This window comes from Haliotis cracherodii, unplaced genomic scaffold (genome assembly GCF_022045235.1).
Source record: "Haliotis cracherodii isolate W230 unplaced genomic scaffold, xgHalCrac1.p SCAF_17, whole genome shotgun sequence".
NCBI classification, from domain to species: domain Eukaryota; kingdom Metazoa; phylum Mollusca; class Gastropoda; order Lepetellida; family Haliotidae; genus Haliotis; species Haliotis cracherodii.
Window position 1 is genome coordinate 1,395,343 of NW_027266272.1, and position 16,860 is coordinate 1,412,202.

Consider the following 16,860-nt stretch of genomic DNA (forward strand, 5'->3'; position numbering starts at 1 on the left):
GATAAGACTGACTGACAGCGGTCAACTGTCACCTAGACCTGGTGTGTTTATTGCATATGCCTTTTGATAGCTTGGGATTTTTTAAAAAGTTATTTTTCGAGTTTCCATGGCAACAACTTTGATTTAGACTGAAAATGGCAGTAGTCCTCGTTTCCGGAGCAGATCTTGAAAACCGTACCATATTTCTTCGTCATACTTGGCACATAGATAGGTCTAGTGGTGAACTGGTGCCTTTTGATAGATTGGGATTTAATAAAAAAAATATTTGTTGAATTTAGGCTGAAAATGGAGGTAGTCCTGTTTCCGGAGCTGATCTTGAAAAACGTACTATATTTCATTACAAAAAGGCCCAGTGAACATAGTTCACAGGAGCTAATGCATTGCACACACCCGACATGTCATATTGGCGTGGGATGTGAGTATTTCATGCTTGTTATTCATATCCATTTGGTAAGTGTGGTAGCCTTAGCAATTGTTGAGAATATTTCTTTATTTGTCATTTGTATGGTCATGTTTATGCCATGCATGACATTTGATTGCGTTATATTAGCATAGGTCAAACGTTAGATGGTGCAAGTATTTCACCCAAGTATGGCCAGGTTTCATTTCAGTTTGTGACACCCGCTGACCGTACAGATTATTTTGGGGTACGCCATCTGCTTTGTTCACTGCTGGTACGGTTCTGTTATCTTGCTTGCAGTGCTGTGTGTTCATCTGTAAGTCTGGTAGTGTTAGTTAGGTAAGGGTAGCTAATGCTTAGCAGCTGAGAAGTCGGTCCTCTGGGGGACGTTATCGTTCACTTGGTTCTGGTTTGTAAGTCCGGTTGCTGACAATATGCGTCCACTTGTATGCTCTGTCCTTCATACGAACGACATCATTCTACTGGTCCTCAGTATATTCAGCAACGTGGAGCAAGAGGATCTCAACTTGGAGTGGCTCTTCAAGAATCAAACGAATAATTGTATCTGTAATAAACCCGATGATGGACGATTAATGATAGGCTGTGACCGATGTGACCAATGCTTTCATGGAGCCTGTGTTGGAAACACCAAGAGAATAGCAAACAATCTGGATGAATACATCTGTCCTCACTGCACCACAGGAAAGGACAGAGTATCCTGGAGGAAAAACTCTAATGTTTCAGAAAAATGGTATTCCAACGACGAGGACGCTCCAGCGAACGCCATGGAGCTAGGAGCAGGGACGCTTCCACTTCCTACTGGGCTTGGGGCTCATCATCCACGTCTTCGGGCTCCCAGACCAGCCTAGGAGCTCCATCTCCAGGAAGAAGGTCCCCTGTCTCTCAACATGAAGGATCTATGACTGATCGACCCGGGACATGTCTCAGGAAGTCACCTATCCCAGACATCCAAGGATAGTGGATACCAGCTCCAGGCCTCACACTCCAGGAAAAGAAGCCCTGATGATCATTTCAAGCCTTCAAGGAAGCGAGCCTGTCAGAGCCCGGATCGACGACAACCGGGAGCAAAGGGTCCAACAACACCCGTCCTGCAGGGGACTGGTCGAAACCCAGAACCGACGATCACCCTGGCGATCACCCCGGCGCCAGGTGTCTGTCTATAACAACACCTCAAGGCACAGGCAGTACTCCTCCCCCGTAAGACAAGCCTCTCCAAGACGGGAACGGCGCCCTTCACCCCGGAGACAATTCCCAAGACGGGAATTTCCAAGGCAGGAGCGACATGTCTCCCCAAGACGGGATCGACGCCCCATGCCAAGGAGGCAAGCCCCAGAGCCACGGCACCAGGCTTCTAAAGTAACTTCTCCCTCACGACAGCTCAGTTCCAGAGTAATCATCCTCAAGGAATGGGATCAAGTTGTCCAATATGGACGTGCTGAAAACGAACAAGGACACTATGCCAACATGCCTACGGAGCTCACCTTCCAACATGTTTGCGTGACTCTGTACCAGCGTCGGAAAAAGTGGCAGCTCACATGATATCTGCCATAGAAGACCTAGCCCAGCAGATCTTGGGAGCAGGAGCTACCTGGACGGAATTACATTAATTCGTCCTAAGGAATAGCCTTGTTCCCAAAGACATACCCTAAGAGGAAGCTGCTTCGGGCACATTAAAGACCTGTGCCACATCAAAGGATGGCCGTTATCACTAGATTCCACCAACCTGTCGCTGGATAGCCCTGCCTGTCTTATACATTGGAGGATCCTGGTCGCCCTTCTGGACTTCACATCGGATGGAGTCTGAAATCATTTCAGGAACTTCGGGAACCTTCTGCCACTGCCAGGACCATCGCCATCTGTGCAAGCCACTCAAACTGCAGAGTTTCCCGGAACGTCCACTCGACCAACTCCATCCTCAGAGCCGCCGAAACCAGAGAGACTTCCCAGGGATTTTGATACCCACTTCCATTCAGACAGGATGCGCAGCAGGCTCCATCTGGACGCTGCCACACCCCTGGAAGAGGTCCTGGACAAGGCTGGCCAATCACTAGAGGTAGACATCATCCTTCAGAGGGCATTACAGATCTTTTGCGATCCACAAACCTTGCCCCAAGAACCAACCTTCCATCAGTGTTGGAAGATAGCCATAGGATTCCACCAAAGAATGTGCAGGCCGTGGACCCCGACCAACTCGACAAGTAATGGCATTTGCTATTGTCCAAGGATGTAATCGCCTCTGGGGAAATTGGCCTGGATTTTACTGTGGGGAACTGGGAACGTCAAGGGCAAGTACTAGGGCAGCTCTTCAAGCTCGCACCATCAACCAAGCGAATTATCCTCCACCTCAAGGGTACTTCAGCCGACATGTACAAACAGGCTCCCTTACAAGAATGCCTCCAAATTGCAAAAGCTGCTGGAGTACCTTCAACCCAGAGATTTCATCTCCATTGTTTTTCGGGATCCTTCAAAGAAGTGGCACTGTGGACCAAGCACTTCCCCGAGACGTGGTTTGGATACACCGGGATGGTGGCCAGCTTTGACGACCAACAGCTATCAGCATTACGATTCCTGAATGCCAAGCGCTTCATTTTGGAGACCAATGCCCCATATCTGTGGCCTCGCCCAGGTCGCCGCGGAGTCAATAGCCCAAGACTACTGTGTTGGCTTGTTTAACGCCGCACTCAGCAATATTCCAGCTATATGACGGCGGTCTGTAAATAATGGACCAGACAATCCAGTGATTGACATCATGAGCATCAATTCACGCAATTGGGATCGATGACCGTGCATCAACCAAGTCAGCGAGCCTGACCACCCGATCCCGTTAGTCGCCTTTTACGGCAAGCATGGGTTGCTGAAGACCAAGAATACTGGGTGAAGGTGCAGCTATCGTGGCCGCTGCCCGGCAGAGTACCACAGATCTTAGCGCTAAGATGATCGTAACTCCGATACTTTAACATAGGCTTACAATAGTCGTAGTGCTAAGATGGCTTTGTGCAAGTGGGCCCAGGTCTAGATTCTAGGATTCTCATAGCAGCTTTGTCGTCTATTCAAGTTACGTGAACCAACTCGGTTGCCAATCTGGTCGGGGATTTTCTTATTTAAGACGTATGACTAATCTTAACCATGAGTTACGCGAACTGTCTCGGTTGATAGCACGAAACTGTTGCCCAACCCTAGGCCTGCAGGGATTTTCTCATGTTTTGGTGAGGTCACCTGTTAGATCCTCCTGATACCACAAGGGGGGGGGGGGCGGCAAGTCCAGAAAAGGAATGTAGTGATTGGTGCTTCCACACTCGTACATTGGGTTACATCGGATTGGCCACCCGATGTTACCCGTATGTTTCCGGGTGTGATCGAGACACATGGTCAACTTACCCGCCAAATCTGACAGGTGACAAGTGACAGATTGAGGCGAGACAGCAAAGACAACGGACGAAACCAACCGAAGCCAACGATCTTGATCTCCCCCATCATCACGCTTACGCTGTAAGATAGGCACCTTTTCCATCTCACTAGGCTTTCACAACCTCAATCTAACCAGCTGAGAATATGATTTCGTCACCCCCTACGGGAGTCTAACATTAATTAACGCTCAAACTATCTCTCTAACTAACTAACTGACTGACTGATGCTCGCAGTCGCCTTTATCTGTGCACAACCCTCACATTTCACGTGCAGTCACAGCCATACGTTGGTGTGTTCATGCGATGCGATCTTTATGGGTGCGTTTTTGAGAAAACTTCTATAATTAACCAACATGTCTTCAGAGGTGAGGTGAAATGGGGTTAAACGTCGCGTCCAAGATTTTTGCGCTTATATAGCAACGTGCATGTACGTGTATGTGTTTGTGTGGCTGCTTGTACTAGTCCGATTTATTGTGCTAGTTCACTGAGATACCATGCCGCAGTGTAACATGAATATCCCACTCAGGCACAGTATACGGACACTGAGCCGACCAGTCCTTGTTTTAGCCCTTAATGCCGAGCGCCAGACAGGGTAACAACAAGTACCATCTTTTAACTTGTTTTGGTATGACGCGGGATCGAACTCCGGACCTTCCGCTCTCCGGGCGGATGCTCTACCACTAGACCACGGAGGCGGTCTACATGTCTTCAGAACAGTTCATGACTGCACGTGAAACACGATCTATAGGCTCTGGGTGCGTTTTGGAGAACATTTCTAATTAAACAACATGTCTTCAGGACAGGGGGCGCTTAATTCGTTGGTTTGTTGTTTAACGCCGCACTCAGCAATATTTCAGCTATATGACGGCAGTCTGTAAATAATCGAGTCTGGACCAGACAACCCAGTGATCAATATCATGAGCATCGATCCACGCAATTGGGATCGATGACATGCATCAACCAAGTCAGCGAGCCTGACCACCCGATCCATAAGTCACCTTTCACGACAAGCAGAGTCACCTTTTACGGAAAGTAAATTGTTGTAGACGTCGCATATTATAAACGCTTTCAGCACCATACAGATAGAACGAAGCACCATTACAGCCGTACACGTGTGAGTAAGTAATAAGTCTTAAACAGCCATGACTAGAAGTTAGGTGAAATAAAATTTGGTTTAACGCCGCGTTCAAGATAATTATTGCATAGGCCTGTATGTGTCTATATGGCTGCCTCCATTAGTCCGGGCAACTGCCGGTGTTATACTGCTAACCCAGTGAGACACCATGCATGCCGCACTCAGGGTATTGGGATACGATTGCATACATCATCCAAGTCAGCGAGTCTGACCGCCTCCTGCGACAAGCATGGGATGCTGACAACTAGTTATAACCCGGATATTGACGGGGGTCCACGTTCATAACATCCCCAGTTTGGCATGATTACATGACCTCGATCTACACGATTTCAAAATGAATGACATACTGTGAATTCAGAGAAAACACTCACACTGACTGATGAAGGGAATTTGAAAACACTGAAAAAACTGATTTCAGCATATTTAGTCTTGTGGAGAGCGTTTCTGGCCGGAGATGCCCGGAGCGTGTCGATCTCCGGTCGCGTCACATCAAAAACAGATTTTCTCTCTCTCTCTCTCTCTCTCTCTCTCTCTCTCTCTCTCTCTCTCTCTCTCTCTCTCTCTCTCTCTCTCTGTCTCTCTCTCTCACTCTCTCTGTCTCTCTCTGTCTCTCTCTCTCCTTCTCTCTCTCTCTCTCTCTCTCTCTCTCTCTCTCTCTCTCTCTCTCTCTCTTTCGCGCTCTACATCTCGACATGTCGTATTTTGCCATAAACTGCAATGGCTAATAAATCGAACAGCACAATGCTGGCGCGCATTACAATGTTTTGACGCTGCAACGATAGTTTGATTTAAAACAGTTGTGACGTTCGGTCCGTGTGGATAGCCATGTTATTCGTTGTACATTTCTATGAACTATATAAAGCAACTGTATAAGATTATTGTGTACATTATGCACATCGTCCTGCTTGTTCTTTTCTTTCGCGTTTTGTGAGTGAATATTGTTTAACTGTTAACACCATTTCATTAATAACAGGCGTGGTACCTCAAAAAGGGACTGCACACAAAACAGACATTGTGAGTTTGGCCGTTCAGAGTAACAGATAACAATAATATTCTCTATGAAGTTTGTGGTCATGTCACGCTATTTGTTGCTTTTTGTTAAGTTTCCGCAATCAGCAATATGTCACCTATTTGTCAGCCAGGACAGGACACGCGATCATCCAAGCCACCGAGTCTGACCAGAATACGCCGATTCCCCACATGGATACAATGTGTGAAGCCCAATCTGGTGTCCCCCGCCGTGATATTGCTAGACTATTAATAAAAGCAGCGTAAAATCATACTCACTCACTCAATGACCAGAATACGCATGGAGTCGCTTTTAACGACCAGCATAGATTAGTGGTACTTTCATAACTTTCCCATGGGATTACATGATGTCATCGCATTTATGCAGTAAGACAGTAAAAAGGCCCAAGTAGGCAGGCATGTATGTATTTCTCTATTTCCAAATATTGTAAGAATTATCCACTTATTGTCTTAGACAACCACGGCCCGATGAATAAAATCACTGGCTGATGTTTCAACTGTGTGATATATCCTCCTTGAACCAATAATTGGTACTTATCTCGACAAATACCAACAAGCCATGGAACACATGAATTTCCCCGTGGAATTGGTTTTTCAATTACCATAGCTTATCTGTAGAACACGCTTCGTGTCACGCAACCACTTCACGACAGATACTGATGTTGAACAGGCTCCTCCAGTGATTGAAGACTTCTCGATGACACGTTTGACTCCTTTAGAATGATTGGAGATCATTGAAGGTCGTTCATGCTGGAGGCGTCAGGGGTTTGGGAAGGGATGTGTTTAACGCCAATCAGCAGTATCTTTTGCAAGACATTGGGGCGGACACGTGTCTACCATTCATTAATACACAACACACATAACAGTTGTATATCCATCACGCTGACACGTGGACTCTGTGTTAGGAAGAAGATTTCTTTTGAGAATGAAAAGGGTTAAGTTGCTTTGTTTTGGACAATCTGTGAATCTAGACCACGTTCGATTAGAATATATAAGTTTGATAAAATCTAACATTCCAGGATTGAGACCAGATTAGTTTAATAATAGTTAACAACACAGGATTGAGAATAGATTAGTAAGATTGAGACTAGATTAGTGAGATTGAGACTAGATTAAGTCTTTGAAAGGCATTTAGAAGTGATACTCATCAAGCAGAATGTATGGAGGTCATCTTCAAACTTTTGATATAGACTAGTTTAATAATAGATAGCAATTCAGGATTGAGAATAATTTAGTTAGTTCAATGAGAGTTAACAGCCTACTCTAACGATAGATAACAATCCAGTCTTTTGTGGCAATGGTGCTATGTACATAACTGTTTGACTGAGAATAAAGTCTAGTTTCCGGAAATGGCTTCAAAATGACTAACGCCTACTAGCATGTCATCAGCTTGTTTATGTGAAACTGTGCTTCCAACAATGCACTGAGGGTGGAGGAAGTACACTACTGCCTAGAAGTTCATTCCCCTTACACGCATGGGCAACGCGTTACGCAACCAGTGTGCATCGGGTTGGTCACGCGTGTGATACCCGTGTGCAACGCGTTGCACACGGGTGTGCACCCCGTCCGCCACTCGTGTGCAACGCGTGACACACTCATTAGAGGGGGAACAAACTTTTGACCAAAGGAGGACCCGTCTTAAGCTGAACCTGGAGGTGGTAACAAGGAGAGAAAAATTTGTTCTCCTGACGAAAAATGATAATACACATGAATTTGCTAATGTCTCCTTTCTTTATGTGATTTTGTGGGAATAACATGAATACTGTTGTGTTTAAATAGATCTGTCTTGTTTTATACGACCATTGCTTCTAAATCCGATTGTGTTAAGAGAATACATGGTCCTGGAACATGTTATTGCAATTGAAATGATTTTATTGTGATTTGACATTAACCGTCTGTAGTACGACTTTCAGTGATAATATGTATGAGGTTTGGCGGCGCATTGTTTTTATTGGACCCTAATTACTTTATGATAACTTGGACTCTTTATCTCAGCTCCATAGCCGTGAGGCTGGAAAAGAGAAGCAGGTAATTAATGAGGGTGGGTGATATAATTGAGGATACACTTGAGGGAGAGAATACTAATTACCGTACTACAGGAAGAGACCTGTAGACGTAAGCGCGGGGTTGTGTTTTAGCTGGCCGTTCGATAATGGCCGCCAGGAGAAGTGAGCTTTGACTGCGTCATCTAAAATAAATAATAAGATACAGCAGTGTTATTTTCACGGGCCTGTTGAATAAACTCCCAGCGCTGCGGTCAATGTATCTTCTACTTGATCCTTGATACATCATTTTGGCATTCACAATATATAGTATTTCAACGTACAAAAGAGCACTGTTCTAAAGCAATTCCGCGGGAGTAGTTGTTACCTGTGCATTACTGTATTTTCCCAGTGAGCACCCGGATGATAGAGCAGAAATCTAGACTTGTTCGCGACCTGTGCTCGCCATTCGTAAGCGCATTTTTATTGAAAGTAGAAGGACGTATGGTCACATTGATCAACAAAAATGAAATACAGTTTTGGAAATGTAGGTATATTTGTGGGGAGCATCGGTAATAGTGATGCAGTTTTTGTAAGTCACTTGCATGGTAATTGTGCGATCTTTGTGTACACTATTTTGACTTGCAACACAAAGTAAATATTTCATCTGAACATTGCTTATTTTACCGTGTGTATATGTTTACATTCAAAATGTAAACAGATTTCACTAAGGAAATTTATTAAACGCCTAAATATTCAGTTCATTTTACAAATTAACTGAAAAATATGTCCATCTTTATTAATATGATAACGAATTCCAAATATTTGTTTATGTTTAATATCATCACCAAGTACAGTTCTGTATTGTTTGGCTTCTTTTCTTAGCATAATTAATATATTGTGATATGTATAAGCTCTTTTTGCTTGTCTTTATCATTTTTAGTCAGTCGGTTAAATAAATGAATGGACTATTCAGTCAATTTGTAAAATGACTGAAATATTTAGATATTTAATAAATTGCCTGAGTGAATCATATTTTACACATTGACTGTAACATATACACGCTTACAAAAGAAAACACTTGCGAAAACAACGTCTATCGCGCATCGAAAAACTTCCCAACCAAACGGAAAGGAACAAGAATGATTCTGTTCAAAGCTGCAGCGAATGAATGAAAACAAAATGCAAATATCATTATTACAACCTAACAAAGTTATAATGTATCCGGGAATATCAACATAAAGGAACAATATCCATTGCGTCTGCAGCTGTACAAAAATACTTATTCGATGTCAAATGTCTATGTGAGAATCAAATACTTTAATAATAATTATTTGGAAACAATATTTGGAATATATATGAAATATATTAAAATATTTAAATATATCGTTTTTAAACGTTATTTAAATGTATCGAATATTATAACCCGTGTTTGTTTCTTAACTGATCACCTAGTTTGTTTCAATTGTTTCACATAGGTGCCAAGTTAGCTGAGAAAGCCCACGTGACAACTATTTTTATAATGTCCACGGTTCTTTAAAACATACATTGAGTTAGATAACAATGAACAACCAGTCAGTGTATTATCGGTTACCCTTTGAACAAAGTATGTTGTTTTTACATCTGTACTTCACGTCATGATATGAGTGTATTGCCTAGGTTTAGTAAACCTACCTTCACATGTAAACACTTACTTTTGACATATCCACTCTGCAAGATAACAGTAATTAATCAATCAACGTATTTCCTGCTGATCCTTTGATGTCTGGGAATGATCAGTTGATTTACAAAAAAAGTAAAGCAACTGACCATACATCTCTTGCTGGGCTGCCGCGTGCATATCACATAACTCACATTCCACCTCACTTCAAACCTGGATTTAGATTGAATAATTACCCCAGGTACAAGAAAGACCAAATTTGAACCTTTATAATCTGAGTGGTGCTACAACTAAGTATACATGTTATAAATTCATTAACTGAGCAGCAAGTAAATTACGACAAATACACAAGTGTAGGGTTATACCAGAAAATGTGGATGACAACAAGGGAGTAGTAATTATATCATCCACGCAATCCGAAATCCGCAAATGCTTTCACTCATGGATACTTTTTTATTATTAAACTGTAACCATCAGGGGTATTTCAAAATAACGACACCCGATGAGCTTTCGCCGTTATTTGTCTGTTTGTTTAGGCTGAAGAAATTAATTACCATGCGCCCTTTGTTGAAATCTTCATAGATCATGGGTAACCAATCAGTTTTCAAAAATGCTTAAGCTTATTTAGCTGTCCTTGCAGACTGGTAGCCCAGTCCCTTGTCACGCTCGGTTGCGTTAACGAGCAAATTGACTCACGGCAGCTAGAAAGCCCAAGCGGAAATCCAAAGGTCGTATTACCTGAAGAATCAACCTTCATTTGCGAAATATCTACTGCTCTCAAAATTAAAGTCATAACTTTCTAACCAATGATTACCAGTTGAAACAGGTCGGTGCCTGAACATTCCCAGGGAAGACAGCCAGTGTCCACTCTGTGAATCTATCGCTGTGGGAGATGAATTGCATTATTTATTTCAATGTGAAGTTTTCACCAATGGCGATATGAACATCTTAAATAAGCAATATCTTAAGTTTCCAAACATTTAAGAAAATTATGACCACTAACAGTGTAAGAAATCTAAAAGGCCTATCTAAATTCCTTAACAATGGGTACAATACAATTGGTAAATTGTATTAGTATCCACGTATCCTATTTTTTTATTTTTGTTAAATTGTACATAATAAAAATTGTAGATAATTGTATGTCATGTTATTCTAAGAATAAATGAGTTTGAGTTTGAGTCCGACACCCGAGAAGAAGCCAGAGATTAGTGCCCCTTTGTGAATAGTTTACAATCATGTGTTTTAGGGTTAGCCGTGTTGCCTTAAACGTATTTTTATTTCAAAAGAAATCTGGATCGGTAAACAAGCAAAACTTGCTTATGTAATACCTCTCCAGGTAACAACTTAACAACAGCTGGATATATATAAGTGAGTGATGAACATAAACATACAAAATGCACAAATGAAATACACGAAGCCAATACACTGAAGCAAGTGGTGTCTGTGAAATAAGGTAATGCAGTTTTCCTTTACTATATGCATAACATTAAGCTACTCAAACCTTTTGCTTTTGACAATGATGTCGTGAACTGATTTAAGAAGAGTCATGTTTGTAGAACTGATTAACTACTGCCACGTAATATCATTTTTAGACCATACCCATGTGTGTAGAAATACACAGTGTTTCTGATATTATCGTATTTTTTGACAGTTATAGAAAAAGTGAATTGCATCTTCAAGGTGATATCCATGAGTGCAGTCTGGTATGTCTGATACATGTCGTCTAAACTTATCAGCGTTTAAGTCACTGCATCCGAGCCTAAGGCGACAGTGGACAATTTGGAATGATCTATGAAAATATTTGAAGTCAAAATTTTTATTAGTAATTGCATCAGAACGATTAATTAATGATTTGATTTCTTTTAATGAGCGAGCATTAGTTACTTTATCGGATAGAGGGTTCCGCAGGTTGATCATATCCAGAAGAAATTATTATTAAGCATAGGTCTGTGTTCTACATTTGATTGTTGGTATGTTGAATCTATTTCTAAGGTTATATTTGCTGTTATCAGAGAATTGAATATACACTTTTCAAATATTTTGGCTAAGCAACTTGTGAGTGCTACAGGTCTATAATTTGAGCATTCATGTTCATCGCTGACACTGACACCGCATCAGCCCGGCAGTGGACTTGACACAGTTATTTGCGCACCGATTATATAACTCCTACAGACAGGGTGGGGTGGTTGTTTAAAGCGAAACGGACGACCCCGTCTGTTATCTAACAAATGCTGTGCGGCGCCTTTGATCTTGCCTCAAAACATACACCTTATAGTAGTAAACGACGATCAGGATGGCCTGGAAATAAACACAATTCTGTCTGCCCAGTGTATCCACAATTAACTAGAATGCTTCATATCCACAAATATATATATAGAAAATAGATATTTGCCCACAGCAAATATTCATTTGCTTAATTGCATCAGTGTGGTTTATCAGAACATGTACAATGCTTACGCTTGGTGAGGCAGACTGAAATTGAACATTAGGATAACGTCAGCAGGGATAAAAGAGGTCATACCAAAGAACTTTAATTACTAGTGGAAAAGTCAGACATTCCGATCAACCACTACAAGGCCCGGCCGGATCTCAAGGTTGACCAGATCAACACCCCAAAGGAACATCTCTACGTCAAACAAGGAGTCCCTCTCGTCATGGTGCACAAGAAGGGGGGACAGGACATCGAGTACGACATCACAAACTACACAGACTTGAACCACTTCTTCCAGAGTAGTGGCGTACCGACCTCAAACCACTTCGTCGCCAATACCGCCGCCCTCCTTGCCAAGAGTCTCTACCAGAATCCCAACCCCCAGGATGAGAAGCTGACCAAGAGACTACTAAGACTACTAGAAGGATACCGCCGTTAGACTTCTAGCCACACATGCTCGCCAGCCGACGCCGTGCCTTCCCACGCTTGCCCCACCCCCCGCCCAAACTTTACCTTTACCATATTATTGAATATTCTTTTATCACCCACTCCCACCCAGCCAAACCCCAACCCCCTTAACTTTAATGGAATAGGCTGCAAACTTATATTTTTTTTTTTTTGGGGGGGGGGGGGGGGGGGGGGTGCATTTAATCATTACGTTTTTTTACCCTAATAGTATAAGTGCTTCCCCGTGTGCGAGATAGGCTTAAGTCGGAAAGCGCACGTTAAATCTGCGAGGTACTTATCTACCAGAACTTTATTTGTTGTTCTGGTCATACATAAATATATGTAAGTTACGTACATGGGGAGGCTAGATTATTTACAGCTAACAGCAATATAGTGCAAATATTATGTTCAATAAAAGAAAACGTTGATAGATCTATAACACACTTTTTGTACTATTAAGCAAACTGTGGACTTTTAAGACATTTTCGCTTATTGTAATAACATCTAGCTAACAAATCATGTCTATCTCTGAAATCCACAAGCATAGTTGCTGTCAAACCTATAAAACATATTCAGGGAGGTCAGTTTTGACATTGGGCAAATGTAAAAATCACAAACCCTAACGAGATTATGTCTACATGGTGACACCCGGTGATTGTGAAGATCTCAAATTCTATCAACAGTCAGACAGCATGGCTGTTCATATTCATTTACAACATCCTCTTATAATTAGTATAAAAGTGTCCCACACAAAACCTTCTTTTATTTATTCTTTCAAAATACAAAACAGAAAGTGGGGTGTGGGGAAATGGGACATATTCCTACGTGAAATAATGAGACATTAGTAGTGGTGACGGCTATATCATAATTGTACTGTCTAAAGCATAAATTTGGCGAACGAAAAACGTTATATTTGCAATCAAATGAAATGACTCGTGTGGGCAAATGAATATGTTCGTAATCCACAAACAATCATTTTAGTAATGGCGAACATTTACCAACCCGCGACAATCGTGTCAACGCGGTGGTTCCCCTAGGAATAAACTCGCATCTAAATTCACTACTGTTCTACTGTCGGCTAGCCACAATGACGGGACCCTAGTGGAATGGTTCATGCCATAAAAGTCTAACAACCGAACACTAATTAAGACGGGCCGACCTTGTATTTACGGTCTGGTGAACACAGCTCAATGGCCGCTCATTAACTCAAATTTCACATCTCACTGTTTTGTTTTATCTCACTATTCATTTGATAATTTTGTCAACTTCAACTGGAACCCGGTCCCGTGTTACACGCGTGGTACACGCGTGTGCAACGGGTTGCACACGCGTTGCACACCCGTTGCACACCCGTGTGCAACGGGTGCTCACCCCGTGTGCAACCCGTTGAGCACCCGTGTCACATGCGTGTTACACGCGTTCTCAACGCGTGTTAGGGGAATGAACTTTTAGGCAGTAGTGTATAATGAATAATTCATCACAAATGGAGATGTTGTTCCCATTTTGACATACACCCATCCCAGTAGAAGGTAAATGCGGTAAGAATTTCCATGTTAAACACTGCATACGTGTCAGACGCATTCACAACTGCCTGTGTTGTTGCGACGTTTTACTTGAATCTATGTATTTCGGGTGATGTAGTGCTTCGTCTAAGGGAATTTAGAGCAGGATTCAGCAAGTCATCCTGACGTTATTTATTGCTGTCTTAGGAGCATACAGTGTTCCGATGTCACATGTAGCACGGCGTTTTGATATATCTTTTTTCTTCTGCCTGGAGTCCAAGGCTAATCTGCTATAATATTAACAGACGTCCAAACCTTGCAACGTTTGCAATATTTTCCTAATTTGCCGAACTAAAAGCATTTACCACAAGTGTCACATTTGTCAAGCTTGTCACATTTTGCACGTGAAGAGCACGTAGTCTGACGTTTCAAATTATTAAAACTATAAGTTAACTTTGATATTTTAAAGTTTCAACATAAGTAAATAAATGTCCACGGTTAAATGAGTAAACTAAGTTACAACTAAGATACAGGGTTCTAACCCAGCCAGCTGCCTAAACCTTTGCAGTTTATAAACTGACGTCCAAAAGAAACTTTACCAACTGAAAATATAAATTTCAGACAAAGTATACATTTTTTTCAGATGAACTCTATCTAAAACACATAACCTAAATACAACAATAGTGTATGCAGAAAATGTTAATCGTCTGTTACATGTTTGCAAGATAACACGCGAAAAAGTGAAAAACACGTGCATCACGGAAAACTGCAAATGCACGTGCGGGTAAGGGTATAAAACGATTGCAACGGCAAGTCAGACATCCACAGTGATAAAAAAACACAAAAGAAATGCCACGACTTACAGTCGAACAACGTGAACGAGTCTGGGGTATGGCACAGATGGGAGCCACCCACGCCTATATTGCACGAACCTTCGGTTGCTCCCGTGTTGCCGTTACCAACTTGATGCAACGTTACAGACAGACAGGGCGGGCCGCTGACAGGCCAAGAACAGTCAGACCCAGTGACTACGCCCCATGATGACCGGTACTTGCGTACCTTGCGCCTCCGAAATCGCTTCCTGACAGTGACGTCATCGGCGACAAATGCCTTAAGCCACAGGGTTAGTCGACAGACAGTGGCCAGGAGACTCAGGGCTCATGGAATCAGGGCTTTTAGACCATACAGAGGACAGCTATTGACAGCGCAACATCGTCGTCTGCGATTGAGATGGGCCCGGACTGTACGACGTTGGCAACGACGTGACTGGCAGAGGGTTGTCTTCACTGACGAAAGTCGATTCTGTATGTTTTAGGGCTCATGGAAGACAACGTGTTTAACGCCGAAGGGGTGAACGAACGGCGGCGTGTTGCGTGCTGGAGGTCGTACCATATGGTGGAGGGAGTGTCATGGTGTGGGGAGGGATCGGTGGGCAGGAGAGGACACCGCTGGTCATTGTTGACGGAAACATAACAGCTCAGCGTAATATGAATATCATTCTTTGTCCAGTTGTCCTACCATTTCTCCAACAGCAGCCACGTGGTGTCATTTATCAGCATGACAACGCTAGAGCCCATACAGCCAGAATTGTCACTAACTTCCTCGCAGCCAACAACGTCAACGTCCTGCCGTGGCTTGCACGCTCACCCGACATGTCCCCCATAGAACACCTATGGGACTTGATGGATCGTCGCGTTCGACAACGACCACACTCTCCAGCCAACCGACAAGAACTGATCTTGGCCCTCCAAGAAGAATGGCGTCAAATCCCACGTGACCTCATCAGACGACTGACTTTTTCTGTGCGTCGAAGAGTTTTTGCGTGTATTGAGGCATTTGGTGGTCACACACGCTACTAATGACTTGTTATTGAACGTGAGCGATTGTTTATGTACTCTGCCTATTGTCCATGATTCTGAAAGCTCGAGTTTTGTACCACACTCAACTTTGGGGGGCTCTGGCGTCTTTCTCGGTCGCGGTATGATTGTCATCTTCAGTGTTGATTATGTCGATATATTGCTCTTCTCAGTACACTTTACTTCATGCATGTATGTTTTGTTGCTTTTGAGCAAGAGTGATTTCAAATTCTGGTAAGGTTTCTTTTGGACTTCAGTTTATATTAAATCTACATCCTGGCTCCTGATCACATGATCACTAGCTAATGTTGTAGGTAGGGCAGAGTGCCTCCATGTTTGCCAGTGGGTTCTCGGGTCGTTTATGGCAGAACACAGATGTGAACACAGATGTGATGTTGTTGCCTTGCCTTTATATTGTCTTTATGTACAAATGATCTAAACAGACACATTTGATTTTAGTAATTATGATGCAACTTCGAATTGAAATATTTGTATACTTTGAATGGTTCAGGTTTGTGTTAAAAACTTAGCAAGTGTTTTCCTTTTCTTTTTAGTTCATCACCTACGTATGTATTTGATAACGCTAACGGTAACGCTGCAACGATGTGAATAGGAAAGCGTGAATAAACCTTTTGGTGAAAAGTTTCATACTTTGTTTCTTGCCGCTACACACTTGATACGCCAGTTACAATCAGCCAAATTTGCTGCATATTTCAAGCTCTTACTTCACATTCACATTTATCATGCTTGCCGCATGTCGAGCACTTGTATCAGAAACCACACACTTGCCACGTGTCTGGGACCCATTTAATTTTCACTCTTGTTTCGCTTAAACTACATAAACTACTTAAACTACATACTTGTAACGTTTCAGCGATGAATTTACCTTTAACATTTGTCATGCCTGCCGCATGTCGAGCACGTGCATCAGCTTGCCGCACTTTATTTAAACTGACATTACTTACACACACTTTTCTCCTGTTTTGTACT

At 42.5% G+C, this 16,860-nt stretch overlaps 1 pseudogene; it reads left to right on the plus strand.

The window, feature by feature from the left end:
• Positions 1 to 1,148: 1,148 nt before the first annotated feature.
• LOC139465099 (uncharacterized) lies at positions 1,149 to 3,378 on the plus strand (annotated as a pseudogene).
• The last annotated feature ends 13,482 nt before the right edge of the window (positions 3,379 to 16,860 follow it).